The sequence below is a fragment of the Mauremys reevesii genome, linkage group 7 (assembly GCF_016161935.1).
Source record: "Mauremys reevesii isolate NIE-2019 linkage group 7, ASM1616193v1, whole genome shotgun sequence".
Taxonomy (NCBI): Eukaryota; Metazoa; Chordata; order Testudines; family Geoemydidae; genus Mauremys; species Mauremys reevesii.
The window spans coordinates 740,915-757,573 of NC_052629.1; the positions used below are offsets into that span (position 1 = coordinate 740,915).

Genomic DNA, 16,659 nt, shown 5'->3' on the forward strand with positions numbered 1-16,659 from the left:
GCCTATGTACCGCTCCTGTCCCTCTTACGCACACAGGCCTTGTGCTGGCTCTTTGCCCAGGACTGAATTCCCTCTCTCTGAGCAGTGCAGCCTTAAAGACAGTTGCTTTGTCTTGGAATTCTGCATGGACCGGCCATTTTAAGAGCCGGCCTTTTAAAAAAAAATTATGGGAGCAGCCATCTTGACTTTCTCGTTTCTGTAGAGAAACAGTATTTAGAGGGGGTGTGCCACTGGCTTGTGCAGTTCCCAGGTTCCTGTGGGATGTCAATTCCAAATTTAACCCCAAAACTGTTCAGATCTGGGTGCCTGAAGTCAGGCTCCTAAGCAGAATTGGGCTGGCTACCTGAAGTGCTCAGCGCTCCCATCTGCAATGTATTTAGCTGCACACACTCCTGTGAGGAAGAGCTATGCTATTATGCCCATTGCCCGGATGGGAACTGAGGCCCACAGGGCCAGCTTTTCCAGGGTATTTAGGCACCTAAAATGCAGACAGGTGCCTCATGGGATTTTCAGAAGCAGCTGAGCCGCCTAGAATCAACAGGAGGCAGGGCCTTAACCTGCCTAAGTGCTTCTGAGAGTCCCAGGAGGCTCTCATTTGCATCTTTAGGCATCTAAATTCCTTTGTAACTCTGGCCCAGAGAGGCTGAGTGACTTGCCCAAGGTTGCCTGGGAAGCAGCAGGGCATGGAGCCTGGTCTCCTGCACCCTCTCCTGGTTTGATGTCACAACAGCGCAGATCCCCTGCTGGTCCCATTGGCCACACTGGGGTTCGAGGCCGTTCAGCACGTCTGTAACCGAATCCGCTTTTCTTTCTCAGCTTATCGTTAGGCACCTGGGTTTGAGCATTTTTGGCCAAACTCTTGTTGTGGGGGAGGGATCGACTGGATATATCGTGGGGTGTTTTGTTTTTCTGAACATGGTTTCCTGTGAATGGTGCAGCCACCATGTCATTTCCAGGGCTCTATTCAGAGTGGGCTGCGAGGCAGGGTGTGAGCGAGAGATTACAGAGCCCAGCCTGATGTTGTTCCTTGAGAGTTCCAGCAGTCCCGCTTTCCGAGCCCTGCCGGGGACATGCTGGAGCGACACCTCAATTACAGAATGGCCTGGGAGTCTCTGCTAAGCGAAATGGGGGACGTTGTTTTTAAACAAGCCACATTTATGCCAAGATCTTTTGATTAAAAAATTCCAAGTAAAGAACACGCGTGACCATTTGCTTCCCGACCCGGCTTGTGGCTTGTGAGCTGCTGTCTGCAGGGACACAGGGTTTAAGTGGTGCGTTGGCCTGGGGCACTCCCCGCACAGAGGGGAATGTCATGTCCATTGTAAACATTTAAGTGCACAGACTGCCTCCATCTTTGCCTTTTGCCCAGCACCAAGTGCACTCGTAATGTTAAATAAATAATTACAGTGGGTTATATCGTTGCATCAGTATTTAGGCAAAAATCTACCCTCCCCCCGGCCCCCCGATATCAATGGGGCGTTCTGGTTAAAATGCAGCTGATATTTCTGCACAATTAGCCTGGTCAGTTGGGATCATTTATTACACTGTGACTTCCTGGCGTGGTCCCTGTGGATACTCACCCTAGGAGGGCTCCAGCACCCGGCTCGTTGGGCTATTGTGCTGTGCTTTCCCCAGGGTCAGTAGCTGCTGTGCTTGTGGGAATGCAGTGGCTCGGGCTGCAGAAAGGTCAGTGCCTTTGTCTTGTTGCAGGGAGTTTATCTCTGGGGATCTTGTCTGGTTTCCTGGGTCAAGCTTCACCTCCTCTCTTATCAGCAAACACAGGAACAGCCCACTCCAGAGCCAAACTGCACCAGCACCTCTCGACCCCCCTCCAACGGGAGGCAAGGCAGTACGTCCCTCCCACGAGCAGAACTGGGCCTGACCCGAAGGGCTAGAGTGGAACACATGCAGGCCTGCTCCCCCACACACACCTGAACTCCCGTCACACATCACCCTCCTCCTGCTCCCTCCCATGCTCAGCTGCCCGGGACACTCTACGGCAGTGGCTGGAGTCAGTGGATTGCCTCAGGGTGCATTGGGTGCACCTCGCTCTCACACCGTTTCCTGTAGTGACAGGCACTAGAACGGGAACTCAGTGAAGCGATGGCGCCAGCAGGACCCTCGCCACCCCTGTCACTGCCTGCTGGCGACCCCTGTCCCCAGGCTGCAGGGGAACCGGCGCTCCAAGCTGAGTAGTGAGCTGCACCAGAGGGCCCCGCCTCCCGCCCCCAGGAGAAGTCCCCTTCCCAGAAGCTCCTGCCGGACCCCTCCAGCTGTCTCCGCAAACCCAAACCATTAGCATTTCCTGTTCAAACATTGCCAATAAATAAATTGAGACATCATGTCACAAACCCGAGAGTGACCCAGAGGCGGGTCTGCGGCCTGGATGGACACGACCACCCAGCGCCCGACCCCCTGGCTGGGAGCCAGGCCTGCCTTTGTTTGAATTCCCGGGTGAGTAAGTGCTCAGGCTGACGCCAGGCAAACAGTGAAAAATTATTTTTAATATTAAATACATCATTTTCAGTAAATCTGCCTCATACCGGGGTCCAGAAGCCCCATCGGTCCATATTCCCTCGCGGTGCAGGGGCAGCTGGAGGTCTCTTGCCCAATCCTTGTCAGCATGACGCTGGAGCCCCAGCTGGCACTGACTGGACACTGCTGTGCAGCGAACTCCCTGAGGCTGTCCTGAGGGGTGTTCTCTGATTGTCTGCAGGGCAGGGCGGCTTTAGGCCTATTCCCCCGAATCGGGCCCTGCGCCCAGTGAGATCCCTTCCCTGGCTAGAGGCACCTTTTTAATTTTTACTCACCTGGCGGCGCTTTGGGTCTTCGGCGGCACTTCGGCGCTGGGGCCTTCGCTCGCTCCGGGTTTTCGGCGATGGGGCCTTCGCTTGCTCTGGGTCTTCGGTGGCGGGTCCTTCAGTGCCGCCGAAGACCTGGAGCGAGTGAAGGACCCACCGGCAAAGTGCCGCCAAAGACTCGGAGCACCGCCCGGTGAGTACAAGCCCCTCATATTTTTTTACGTGTGTGTGTGGTTTTTTTTTTTTTTTAATCATCCCTGCCGGGGCCCCGTTGAAACTGTTCGAATTAGCCGGCCCTGCTGCAGGGAGGAGGCAGCACAGGACATTGTGGGGAGGAAGCTCCCTGCTGGCCTCAGGGGAGCCCTGCTGGAGGGCTCGTGGCAGGATGCTCAGAGCTGCTGGCCCTGCTGGCATAGGGGGCTCACGCTGAGTCTGCGCTTGCACTCACCAGCCTCCGAAGTGTGGCTGGGCAGAGACTTGTGCAGAGCACGATTTTCAGAGAAGCTGGGAGCTCTGAACACTGGGTACCTGCCTGCCTAGCGTCATGGACCTGACCAGGGCACAAAGCGTTTCCACCAGCTCCTGGGGAAGCATTTAGGGCCCCCTGCTTTTAACAGCCATTTTCTGGCCCCAGTCAGGGATGAAGGAGCTCAGGAGGGGATGACCCATTGCCAGCTGTGAAACGGGCAGTGTCATGGGTTGGCATCCGGGCAGAGCATCACTCCGGCTCATGGGCCAGGAGACACCTCTTGGGGCAGGGAGCGCAATATGAGATGATGCAGCTTTATCTGGTGGGATTTCATCTTTCCTGCAGATCCCAAAGCACAAGCAGAATGCAGTGGTACTAGGCAGAGGGCAGCCTGTGGCATAAAACCACAAGACACACGGAATACATTCACCCCTCCAGCCAACAGAGAGGGCGAGAGATGCTCTGGGGCATGAGAAGGAGGCTGAGGAGAGGAGTGTGCTGTGAACCTGTAGGGTACTGGCCAGTCCCCCTGTGCTTATTCCCTTTGGGGCTGACCAGGTATTATTTTATGGAGATCACAAGTGTACTGGGCACGTCACAAAAAACGCAGATAAGCTGGGCCCTGCCCTGCTGTGAGGACAAGTGAGGCCATAGCAGACACCAGGAGTGGGTGGAGACTCGGGAAGGCAGTGATGCAGTCCAGGTGTCTGTTGGGGTTTGCTCTGTGCGTGTGGTGGGGTGTAGGGGACACAGGGGGCCTAGGAGGGCTGAAATGGAATGAGATGGAGGCTTGGAGCTTCCAGATTGCAGCTGGGGAGGGGGAGGGATTCTGGTGCTGGAAGGTGGGGCTGGAGTCTTGCATGGAGCTGTCCAGATGCAACCTGCTTACACCTGGGAACCCTGGCTCCCCGTTCCTCTAGCCTGGCTCTCCAACAGAAGCAGTGTGCTCCTGCAGCTGGTGCCAGGCCCTCCCCCAGGGGAGCTGGGAGGCCGTTGGGGGCGAGAGGTGGGAGTGCGGCTCCGAGCAGTGACACCTGTAGGGGGGCAGGGTGCCTAGCGGTAATTCCCTGCCAGGCTCCTGGTATGTGGGTGCTAGAGCTCCCCCTGCAGCTGGCAATGATACTTTCCTTGTTGGCAACAGGTTTCAGAGTGGTCGCTGTGTTAGTCTGCATCAGTAAAAACAACGAGGAGTCCTTGTGGCACCTTAGAGACTAACACATTTATTTGGGCATAAGCTTTCGTGGGCTAAAACCCACTTCATTGGATGCATGGAGTGGAAAATACAGTAAGCAGTGTGTGTGTGTGTGTGTGTGTGTGTGTGTGTGTGTGTGTGTGTGTGTGTACACAGCACATGAAGAGATGGGAGTTGCCTTACCAAGTGTGGGATCAGTGCTAACAAGACAATTCAATTAGGGTGGATGTGGCCCATTCCCAACAGTTGACAAGATGGGGTGAATATCAACAGACGGAAAATTATTTTTTATAGTGACCCAGCCACTCCCAGGCTTTATTCAGGCCTAATTTAATGGGGTTAAGTTTGCAAATTAATTCCAGTTCTGCTGGGGCCCTGGGTTGTGTGGGTGTGTGCAGTGCCTGGCACTGGGGACCTGCGCTCAGCTGGGAATTCTCCGGTTCGGCTACACTGAAGCTGGGTGCGATGCTCCCGGACCAGGCGGCCAGACGTGCGCTGGCAGGGCTCAGGCTATTGTGCTGACAGTAGCAGTGCGGGCGTGGGGCTCAGAGTCCCGGGTCTTGGCCAGGTAGGCTTGGGAGCCCAAGTTGCAGCTCGGCTGTTTTTGCACGCTCAGCTGTCTCACTAGTGTTGGTCTGACTGGCCAGGCTGGGAGGCTCACTCCTGCTGTGGTGCAAACATTCCCCGCGATGGGCCTGTCATATCAATAACAACATTCAGCAATAAAAACCCAGTAAGCCAAGCAGGAAAAAAAGCAACCGCTGCATTAGGAAGGGCAGGGAGGATGGTCCAGTGGTCAGGGCCCCAGACTAGGACTGGCAAGATTAGGCTTCAGCTCCCTTCTCTACCACAGACTCCCTGTGCAACGTTGAGCAAATAACTTAACCTCCTTGTGCCTTGATTCCCCAGTTCCTTAAAGCTGCTGGGAGCCCTGTTCTGCCTCCCAGGGTGTTGGTGGGCTAGGTACAGTGTGGTGTTAAACTCCTGTACCAGGAAGGCACTAGGTCAATGAAACAGCAGGACCCCCAGGCAGTAAACCAAACTGGGCTGTGGGTAACACAGAACAGGGCTTCCTACCTGCCTGCCCTGGAGCACCCAGTGCTTTCAGAGTTATGCATTACAGCAAAGTGATTCTAGATTATTTCGTGTATCCACATGGGCCTGCCTTGACCATTGCAGCTTGTGAATGGCAGTGTGACGAAGTGGGACTGTTCTTAATGTTTCCTCTGAATACTGTGTGGGTGCCTCAGTTTCCCCTGTGCATTTCTTAAGTCTCTAGGTGGTGGGATAAAGGCCAGTGTGCATAAATCACTGACACTCTGTCTCCTGGCAACAAATGGCCGGGGCCCTTCCCCCCCTGCAAGGGAATAGCTAAAGGTGAACAAAGAGATCAGGTGACCTCCTGGCCTGGGAAAGAGACAAAGGCCAGAGAGGAGGGGCTGGAGGGGGTTTCAGTTTGGAGCTGGCTGGGGACGGGAAGTGAGGGCAGACGGGGTTGTCTGGCTCACTGCCCCCCAGAATGGACCCGGCTGAAGGGTCCCGTTCGCTGTACCTACAAGCTCTGGTTTAGCCCGTGTTCCTGTCATCTAATAAACCTCTGTGTTACTGGCTGGCTGAGAGTCACGTCTGACTGCGAAGTGGGGGTGCAGGACCCTGTGGCTTCCCCAGGACCCCGCCTGGGCGGACTCGCTGTGGGAAGCGCACGGAGGGGCAGAGGATGCTGAATGCTCCAAGGAGAGACCCAGGAGGTGAAGCCGTGGGAGCTTCTTGCCCTGCAGACAGGCTGCTCCAAGGGAGAGGAGGCTCCCCAGAGTCCTGCCTGGCTTGGTGGGGAGCAGTTCCAGAGCAGCGCCCGGGGATTCTGTGACAGGCAGCACCTGCCCATAGCCCAGCAACCGCTCGCTGGAGCAGCTGTATCAAAGTCACCTGTATTGTTGATGTTCTGCTGTATTGGTTGCCCACAATGGTCCTGGCCATGGGTCTGCCTGTGGGTTGTGGGGGTGGGAGCTGCATCGTCACACAGATAACGTGCGTGTAGCTGCCATGGCAGAAGGTGGCCTGGCCCTGGTGCAGCGCTCATGCAGACAAGCTCCGAGGGACGAAGTATTATTCCCTTCCTTCTACACTTCGTTGTTGATTCTTGCTTGTATGTCCCCCCACGATCCAGATGGGAGCATGCAGGGCCTGGAGCCCCAGTGTGAGCTGACCCCATGTGGCCCAGCCAGTTCCCCACTTCCTTTCTTCCCCCCACATCATGTATTCTGCTCCATCCCCACCCCCCCAGGGATGTACGGGGGTGGAAAGAGCTGCAGTGGGTCAGTGACAGCTAGAGAGGATTGATTTGGGGGCTCTGGAGAATTTTGCACTAGCGTCCCTGTTTCTGTTCAGTCTGTGTCAGATCCGGAGTCTGGAGGTGCAGCCATGGTGATTCTGTGCCCCACTGAGTCCCATGAGCCTTGTGTGTTCTCCTCTCTCTCAGTCGCAGGCCGACTAACCTCTTCCCGTTTCCTTTCCTCCAGAAGCTGGCCAGACACACTTTGCTGTAATGTTATATTTTAAGAAACGTTTCACAGATTAAAGATGCACTTTACTGTGTGACACGTTTTCTGGGATCTCCTGCCTTACTGGTTACCAATGGCAGTTTGCTTTTCTTTATGCTTCTGTGTCCTGCATGGGGTGGGGGCAGTTTGGGGGCGGGGAGGGAGCTGAGTTCTACCATGATTGAACAGATCAGAGACCAGCCAAATCCCACCCTAGCAGCCCCTGGGCCTACCTGGACCTGGGTGAGGTGGTGCTTGGCGTGTGATCGAGCTGGTGGCCCTGGGTTCGCCCGGGAGGGCAGGGAAGGGCACTGGGAGATTTCTCTGGCAGAACCCACTGAGCGCTAAACCAGCCTGGCTTGAATCGGTGCACACAGAGTGGTTTTTCAGAGTAGCCCAGAGATAATCCGTCATGCTAACAGTGGGGATGCCCACGAACCATTTGGAGCAAATTGCGAAATCTCAGCCTTTCCCATGGAACAGAAAGTCCAGTTCCCGCACAGCTCGTGTGAGGCCCCACAATCTGCCTGGTGTGGAGAACAGGCAAGATGTTTGCACTTGGAAAGCAGGGGCCTGCAACAGCTGCAGCGGCCCGGTGGCCTTTCAGGTCAGCGCGGTCAGTCTGAGCAGACGAGCTACTGGAATCTGAACGGGTGTGAGCAAGACACACAAATGTTGGCCCAGTGGGTGATGTCTCAATATCAGCCTAGGCGAGGGGGCCTGTCACTATGGGGAGGGGCTTCGATACAGCTCTGGGTGGGGGCCCAGGGCTGGAATCGCAGGGGTGGGTTGTGAGTCGGGATGGAGGGGCACTGACCGAGTGGGGGGTCCCAGGGCTGGTATCGCAGGGGTGGGTTGTGAGTCGGGATAGAGGGGCACGGCCCGTGGGGGGGGTCCCAGGGCTGGAATCGCAGGGGTGGGTTGTGAGTCGGGATGGAGGGGCACTGACCGAGTGGGGGGTCCCAGGGCTGGTATCACAGGGGTGGGTTGTGAGTCGGGATGGAGGGGCACTGACCGAGTGGGGGGTCCCAGGGCTGGAATCGCAGGGGTGGGTTGTGTCAGGATTGAGGGGCACTGACCGAGGTGGGGGCCCAGGGCTGGAATCGCAGGGGTGGGTTGTGAGTCGGGATGGAGGGGCACTGACCGAGTGGGGGGTCCCAGGGCTGGAATCGCAGGGGTGGGTTGTGAGTCGGGATGGAGGGGCACTGACCGAGTGGGGGGTCCCAGGGCTGGAATCGCAGGGGTGGGTTGTGAGTCGGGATTGAGGGGCACTGACCGAGTGGGGGGTCCCAGGGCTGGAATCGCAGGGGTGGGTTGTGTCAGGATTGAGGGGCACTGACCGAGTGGGGGGTCCCAGGGCTGGAATCGCAGGGGTGGGTTGTGTCGGGATGGAGGGGCACTGACCGAGGTGGGGGCCCAGGGCTGGAATCGCAGGGGTGGGTTGTGAGTCGGGATAGAGGGGCACTGACCGAGTGGGGGGTCCCAGGGCTGGTATCGCAGGGGTGGGTTGTGAGTTGGGATGGAGGGGCACTGACCGAGGTGGGGTCCCAGGGCTGGAATCGCAGGGGTGGGTTGTGTCGGGATGGAGGGGCACTGACCGAGGTGGGGGCCCCAGGGCTGGTATCGCAGGGGTGGGTTGTGAGTCGGGATGGAGGGGCACTGACCGAGGTGGGGTCCCAGGGCTGGAATCGCAGGGGTGGGTTGTGTCGGGATGGAGGGGCACTGACCGAGGTGGGGGCCCAGGGCTGGAATCGCAGGGGTGGGTTGTGTCGGGATGGAGGGGCACTGACCGAGGTGGGGGCCCAGGGCTGGAATCGCAGGGTGTGTGGCTGCAGGCTGGGATGGAGGGGTGTTGGCAGCGCTTTGTGTGTGTGAGAGGGGACCCTAGGCTGGACCAGCAGGGACACTGGGCGCACTGGCTGTGTCCTGTGAGGGAAGCCTGCACACTCCCTGCCTGCACCATCCATCTCTTACATTAATTGGCACCAGAGTTCAGCCTCTGAGTGCTCTTGAACAGGCCAGCGAGGGGCAGCCTGACTGTGCCCCTCAGAGAGGCCCGGCTGTCTCTGTCTATCGCGGGGCGTCAGTGCCATCGGCACCGCTGGGTGCTGACAGACAAAGCCGAGAGCCAGACTGCCTTGCGCCGGTAACACCGGATTCCTCTTTCTGCCCCTTGCCCTCCTCTGCTCTTCTTGTCACCCCCCCCCCCGTCTCCCTGGGTTGTCTCCCCTCCCCAGGCCCTGGCATTCTCCTCTCTCCAGTGCTGCCAGCCCACTGGCCCGGCACTCATGGCACTGGTGCCTTGCTGTCTCCAGCCGGAGGGTTAAGCTGCGGCAGCCCCAGGGCCAGGCTTGCTCAGCCCCGTGCTCTCGTTGCTTTGGGAGGAGATGGGCTCCCGAGCCCGATGGGAGCCTGCTGGGGACAGGTGAGTTTTGCCCATGGCTCTGACGGCAGCGAGACCCAAGTGCTTGGGGCAAAGTGCTGCCCAGGTAGGTGCCCTTCATGGAGGAGCCTCATCTCCAGCTCCAGTGCCTTGGGGTGGGGCAGAGGAGGAGGGGCTCCTTTAGGTAGATGGGCCCCGGCCCTGGAGGGCTTTGAAGCTGGGAACCAGGGCCTGGCACTGGCTCTGGTAGTGATGGGGAGCCAGCACTGAGAGCTCCCTCTGCTAAGCCCAGCCCTGGCTGGAGAGCCTGGTGTGGATCACAGCAGCCAGCAAGGAGCAGGCAGCGGCGGGAGCAGGACTGTCTGGTCTCTGCTATGAGCTGGGAATTGGGGAAAAGAGCTGCCTTGAGTCCGAGCACCCCAGGTGCTTGTCAGAGGCATCCCCAGCTGTGGAGCCCTACCGGGCTCTGTGGAGCTGTCTGTTCTCCAGCGTCCCTCTTCCTTGGGATAAGTCTGAGCTGCCCTTGTGCACCCTCCCTCACACCGGGGGCCTGGCGTGATTCGCATGTGAAGCCAGTGGATTTGCACCCGCTCGGACTGTGGCCTGGTGCCTTTGCTCCTGGGGAGCTAGTGGGCACCAGTGCCTCCCCCCCAGAGCCCTGACAGGAATGCACGAAAGGTGAAGGGAAGAATTCTGGCACAAAGCAGATCCTCACCCCCCACCCGCGTCGCCCCCCGGGGAAAGCAGTTGGAGACAGCGGAATGTAAACATGTTGGATGGGAGCTTTACTCACCCCAGGTCTCTGGTTCTTGTCCTGGAGCAGGTGTGCTGGCGGCAGACTCCCTGAGCAATTGGGAGCAGAGCAGCAAAACCCTGGGCTGGTTCCTGTTTCCTGTGGTGGAAGTGAGACCGATTCGGGTATCAGTCCAGCAGTGGGCTCTGGAGCCCCTGGGGCCCGGGGAACCTCTCTTCCATCATCCCTGACCCCTCGTCCCCAGAGCAGGCAGTGCTGTGCTGAAAAGAGTGTGCCAGGCAGGTCAGACTCATGTTCATCAAGGAGGATGAAGCTCTGGGGACAGATTTAGTCCCAATATGTTATTTAGGGACAAGACTTTGTTACGGGGGCTGTAGCATTCCCTGCATGACTGAGAAAAGGGAAGCCTAGAGAAGTTCTTCCCATCCTTCTGTTGCAGAGGGGACACGCTAAGGATACAGCCCTGAGGGGCTGTGCTCCTCCGTACCCCTTGCAAATCACCCCAAATCCTAGCCAAGCCGGGATGTGCCCTGAGAGAGGAGGAAGCCAGGACAGCAGAAGGATGATGCCAGCTCTGAAGCCTGTTGGCATCACACAGTTTTTACTTACTAAGTGTGTTCACTACCTGACACTGTGCAATGGCCCAGATGCTGCCAGAGCTCCTGATCCAGGGAGGCTCAGAGGAGGCCAACATGAGCGAGAGCGGACAGTGAGGGGTGTTAGTTCCAGCTGGAATCCCTCCTGGAGTAGCTGGCCCGTCCGAAGAAGCAGGGCTAGGAACCTCCAGAACAGTCAATGTGAGGCTGCTCCAGGCACAAGGAGACCAGGGGATGCCCCCAGGACACAGAGGTGGGCAGAGAAGACAAATGGAGCAGTCAAGAAACTGGGTTTGAAATGGAGAGCGCCTACTGGGTTACATGGAGTCAGTCTTGGCCCCAGGCTGTGCAGGATCACTCCCTGCGGTGCATTCATTGGGCTCCTACCAGCTTGGTGCAGAAAGCATCTGGACTCAAGTTCTAGCAGCTAATACAGCAGCTCCCCATGATGGCTTCACCTGGCCCCTCCCCTCAGAAAGGTGGGATTCCAGCCGAATGGGGTTATGCTCCTCTGATAGCTGCTCCTTTAAATGTGGGTGAGAGAAACAGCTGCAGCCAAGGTGGCTGTTCTGGCTGCAGGCTGCCACTCCCAGCTGGACGGTCTCCTCACTTCCAGTGTGGTGTGTTCCCTGCTGGTTTCTGTGGTGCACCCTCCCATGTCCCAGGCTTAGGGGCATCTTCTGATATTCAAACTAAATGTCTTTTCAAACGTTTCATCCTGCTTTCCCTAGTCATGGCCCCAGGGCCCCATGGATCAGTTCTTCTCTGCTGGCTTCTCATGCCTCCCCCACTCATCACTCAGTCATATTGAATCTCTCCTTCCCCGTCAGCCCCATTCTTGCTCTTCTCTGCGCTCCCTGTGTCTTTCTGGTTCTGAGGTGCCTGGAAGTGAATGCAATAGTCCAGAGGCTGTCGCACCAGAGCTATATCGCGAGGGGCTATTCCCCCACCCCCAATGACTTCATGCTGCTGCATGCATAGGCCAGAACTGCATTGGCCTCTTGCAGCCACTGCCCTCTCCATATTGGCTGGCCGGTCTCCGGGCTGCACATATTTCCTTTGGGCACCCGAACTCGTGAGCAAAGAGTAACTCCTGGGCTTGGTGTTTGCTCTGTTCCTCACTCTGCTATTCCCCTTTCTCTGCAAAGCAGCTGCCCCAGCTGTCTGGGGGGAACGCTGGGGGAGCGGGGGGGCACTAAAGGGTTAATGCTGCTGCCCCTAAACATGCTGCCAGAGATCTGCTAATCTGATAATTACAGCAACAAAAGCCATTTAGACAAACCATGACCTGACCCTGAGCGTTTGGAATGAAAACATTTTACCCTCCTCTGTCTGGATCCCGCTCCAGAAAACATCTGTATTCAGAGGAATGCTGGGAAACGAACCCCCCCATCCCGAGCGGCCTAGCAGGAACAGCTGTAGCCTGAGCCACTCCGTCACTCTGCTTGGCTGTCAGCCCTTCCCCTCCCCGTGTCGGTCAGGGCTAGCTAGAGTGTAAGCGTTTTGGGGCAGGGCCTGCCTGCCCGGCTGGGTGTACAGCACCCTGGGACCCTGCTGTAATCCTGTGGCTACTCTAATGGGGGCAGCCCAATGCTCTTTGGAGCAGATGGTGAACAGGCCGGTCAGCGAGCTGCAGCTGTTTAACTGGAGATGCTGAGGGGAGAGGAGGATGCCTAGCTCAGGCCCGGGTGAAAGCCAAGGGCAGCCAGAGAAGGAAATGCAGAGCCACAGCAGAGTACTGGCCCCGGGGTGTAGAGAGAGAGCTGGGCTCATGGGTTCATTCCCCCTGCCTGGATGGTGTGAAGGAGCTGAGCTTGCTAGAGCCACCTGGCCTGTCGAAATCACGTCCTGGACATGGCTCCTGCACTGCGGCAGCCAGGCCCAGGCCCACGCGCTGGAGGGGGAGGAGGTGCAGGCTTGGCTGCTGGAGAGGAGCTGCCCGAGCTGATGGGTCCCCAGGCAGCAGCTCTTGGTGAATTTGTGTAAGACCAACCCTAGGGAGGACCCTGCACACCTGGGCCCATCCCCCAGCTCACTCTCTCCATAAACATGGCTTCCCAGGGTGGGGATGGTGAGTGTGGGGGGCGGGGTGGAGGGCGCTGTTTCACTCCAGTTCAGGATGGTGGCAGATCATTGCTGGGTGTCAATCGGAGGTGGGATATGAAGGGCTGGGGAGGGCACCTCAGGGCCAGTTTCTACATTCTCGCTTGACTTTACACACAGTTCTGTGGCAACCTTTGTGTAACTCGATGAGATGAAAGGAAGGGGCCAGAGCTATCACACAGTCACTCCAGCAAGGGGCCCGGAAGCCTCCTGTTTGTCTGTCTCGTTCACGCAGCTGTTCCCAGAGTCACATACCAGACCGACTGCTCTGTGAAAGTGAAGGAGCGGGAGCCCGGCTTGGGCCATGAACACCCAGTCTCACTGGTAAGTAACTGCACTGGGTGAGCTCCCAGAGAGGAGCAGCTGGAGCATGTGTATGGGTGAGGGTCCCTGCAAGCACTTCAGTAGGCAAAAGCACTAGCAGCCCAGCCCACTGTCTGCCTCTATTAGTGCTGATCAGAAAATGGAGTAAAAAGTGGTGCCAAATCTTGTGCAATCATGTTCCCCTGCCATGGACATTATCCATCCCACTCCACCATTTACACACCATCTGTACAGCAGAGCCAGGCACAGGGACTCCTGGGCTCCATCCATGGGTATTGTGGCCAAGAAGCTGGTGCAGCCAGGTTGGCAGAAGATGCCAGCACCCCTGTGTTCTTCCCATGTGAAAAATAGTTCCACTATCCCACTGAAGCGATCTCATGTCAGTCTGGAGAGCAAATGATCAGGAGAGTTAGAAGCCATTAAGGGGATGTCTATACTACACTAAAAAACCCAAAGCATCAAATCTCAGAGCCCAGATCAGCTGACTCAGGCTTACGGTGCTCAGGCTGCTGGGCTACAAATTGCAGTGTAGATGTTCTGGCTCAGGCTGGAGCCTGGGCTCTGAGACCCTGAGAGGATGGAGGGTCCCAGAGCTCAGGCTCTAGCCCAGGCCAGAACATCTACACTGCAATTTAATAGTCTGAGTTAGCTGAGCTGGGCCAGCCACAGCTGTTCCACAGGTCTCTGATCACAGTTTAGACATTCCCTAAGGGCTCTGAGAACTAGGGTGACCAGATTCCCAATTTTATAGGGAGAGTCCCATTTTTTGGGTTTTTTTCTTATATAGGCTCCTATTACCACAACACCCTGTCCCGATTTTTCACACTTACTGTCTGGTGACCCTACTGAGAACCTGCTGGTCTGGAGGCTTCTCCTTGCCTCATTGCTCTGGTTCAGGACTAGGATGCAGTAGATAATTTAGGCAGACTTCCCTCTTGATAATATCCCAGCACCTGTGAATTTTTTTGCAAACTGGGAGTAAACATGATGTTGGTCTCCAGGTTCTACATCTATGTTCACTTTCATTCCTCTTTTTCAACACTCTGACCATTGCTCAAATGTAAGAGGGCTCAGGTGCTGTTCATCATACGTATTAACTAATGCCTGTACAGCACTATGAAGATGAAAGGCTCTGTGTGGGGACTAAGAACTACATATTAATAAGCCCAACCCTGAAGGCCTTACTCAATTTTCACTATGTCCTTTCTCAGGCTTCAGGGAAGCTTTGGCTGAGTTAGGGACGGGGTAAAATCATGTGAAGATTTGGGGATTAGGCCTAATGCTATTGCCTTGCTGCCCCTTTTCATCCCATTCATATTTTCTCCAGGGGAGAGGGCATGAATTGCAACAAGCTGGCATGTGGTAGGATAATCCTGCCTCTCACTCATGGTCCGCTCTCCTGGCCAAATGTAAATGCCACTCTGCAGCAGGGCCGCCCAGAGGGGGGGGCAAAGGGGGCAATTTGCCCCGGGCCCTGGGCTCCGCAGGGGCCCCCAAGAGAAGAGCGGAGGCTCCCGCCCCTCTCCTGGAGCCTCAGCGCATCAAGTGCCGAGTCTCCGGCCGAGCCCCTGAGCCCCGCCCCGATCCGAGCCGCGTGGTGAGGGGGTGGGGCAGCTGCCTCCGCTCGGCGTGGAGCTCCCAGCTCCGCCCCCTCACCACGCGGCTCTGAGCGGGGCGGAGCTCAGGCCCCGCCGGAGACGCGCTCGGGTAAGAGGCCGGGGCCGGGGACCCGCGCGAGCGCAGCCCGGTCTTCGGCGGCGGGGGCCCCTTCTGTTCCGGGACCCGCCGCCAAAGTGTCCCGAAGGCCCGCGGCGGGGACCCCCCCCCCCCGCCACCGAATTACCGCCGAAGACCAGGCTGCGCTTTGGCGGCGGGTCCCGCTTCGGCGGTAATTCGGCATTAGACTGAAGAAGACCTTCGGCAATACAGGGTAGGGAATGATCCTGCCGGGGAAGCCATTGTTTTTCCATCTCTGATGTGTATGATTCCGTTATCTCCCCTGAAGACAGTGTCTGTCCCTCGCTTGCCAAATTGAGCTCCACCCAGTACAATCCAGTGGGAATAATTCCCGAGAGTCCAGACAGACGGCACTGGGGCTCAGCTCCCCCTCCTGCTCAACACTGCAGATTAGTCATGGTTAATTATAGGCATTATTTGTGCCTCAGCTAGGCTGAGGCCCCACTAGAACCAAGGCCCCATAACATAGGTGCAGCACAAACACAGTGGAAGGAGGAGTCCCTGCCTTGAAGAGCTGGCAGTATAAGAATGTCCCATTCCTTCACTACCGTCCTCCGGGTTCCTCCATAGGCTGCTACAGGCCCCCACTCTGACACCAAAACACATGGCCAAAAACAGCCACAACAGAACAATATTTATGTAAGATAAAGGGGATTTTTGGGGGCACAACAGGCCTCACCAGTGTGATCCCATTTAACACCCCATTCTGTGAATTACAGAACAGCTCTGTCCTTTCCCAGCACAGTCAGGATTTTCTGTCCTTTCCCAGCAGAGTCCGACTTCTGCTACATGGACCAGGGGGTGGGGGGAAGAGGAGGTTGACACTGTTATTTTATCTCAGAGTGGTCAGTGTCAGGATCAGTGTCAGTGGTGGAGGCTCGTCAAAGGGAAAGGAGGGGAATCCCTCACCTGAATGAACATGAATAAAAGGCTGTAGGGGCTGCTCCCTCTTTTCCCTGTTGGGCACAGTTAGAAGGTTGAGTTCCTTCAATTGTACGTTCTCACCACATCCCTCTGGCTGTGACACTGAGAGGAGCGTCTCCCATAAGCCACTGACAGTCACCAGTATCTGCTGCCACTCCTAAATTAACCATAAGTTACACCAACATAAGTGCTGGTGTGGACTATGCTATGCTGGCAGGAGAGCTTCTCCTGCTGACAGAGCTACTGCTGCTTGCAGGGGCTGGAGTAGTTAAGCCAGAGGGAGAGCTGTCTCCCATCGGCTTAGAGTGGCTACACTCGAACGCTTATGCAGCTGTGCTGCTGTAAGTTCTCGAGGGCAGCTGTCTCCTGACTTCCATGCTCAGGAGCTGCCAGTGATTCTAGCACCCAGACTCCTGACTGTCAGTCACAGATACAGGAAGACTATTATTGTTCAGTAGCACCCAGAGGCCCCAGTCAAGAGCGAGACCCCCTGGGCTGGGTCCTGCACGAACAGTCCCTGCCCTGAAGAGCAGATTTGGATCTTCAATGCAGTCTCAATACTGGATTTGTTCACACTTTTGACACTGCATGGTTGGGTCCTGAAGGCTCAAGACTTTATAGCATTTGAACTGAGATTCTCTCCTGATGAATGTGGCCTGGTTCACATCCTTCCTGCTCGGATCTCCACCAAACCATCAAGAAAGTTCTTCCCTGGAACATGCCCTGAGAGACCCCCAGGACTAGACAGATGGGGAAACAGTGTCTTCTTCCCTCCTGGTTTAGTTTGCATGCTGCTTCTAGCAGGAACTGGCCCTCATGCCTAATAATTCTGACTG

The 16,659-nt window shown here is 56.7% G+C and overlaps 1 long non-coding RNA gene across 1 annotated transcript in view; it reads left to right on the top strand.

Moving 5' to 3' along the window:
- The window catches only part of LOC120368640, a 46,435-nt gene that overhangs the window by 28,967 nt on the left and 809 nt on the right, over positions 1-16,659 (top strand). The window contains exon 3 of the long non-coding RNA XR_005582704.1: positions 12,959-13,162. This is a non-coding gene — a long non-coding RNA (uncharacterized LOC120368640). The remainder of the gene's footprint in view (positions 1-12,958; positions 13,163-16,659) is intronic.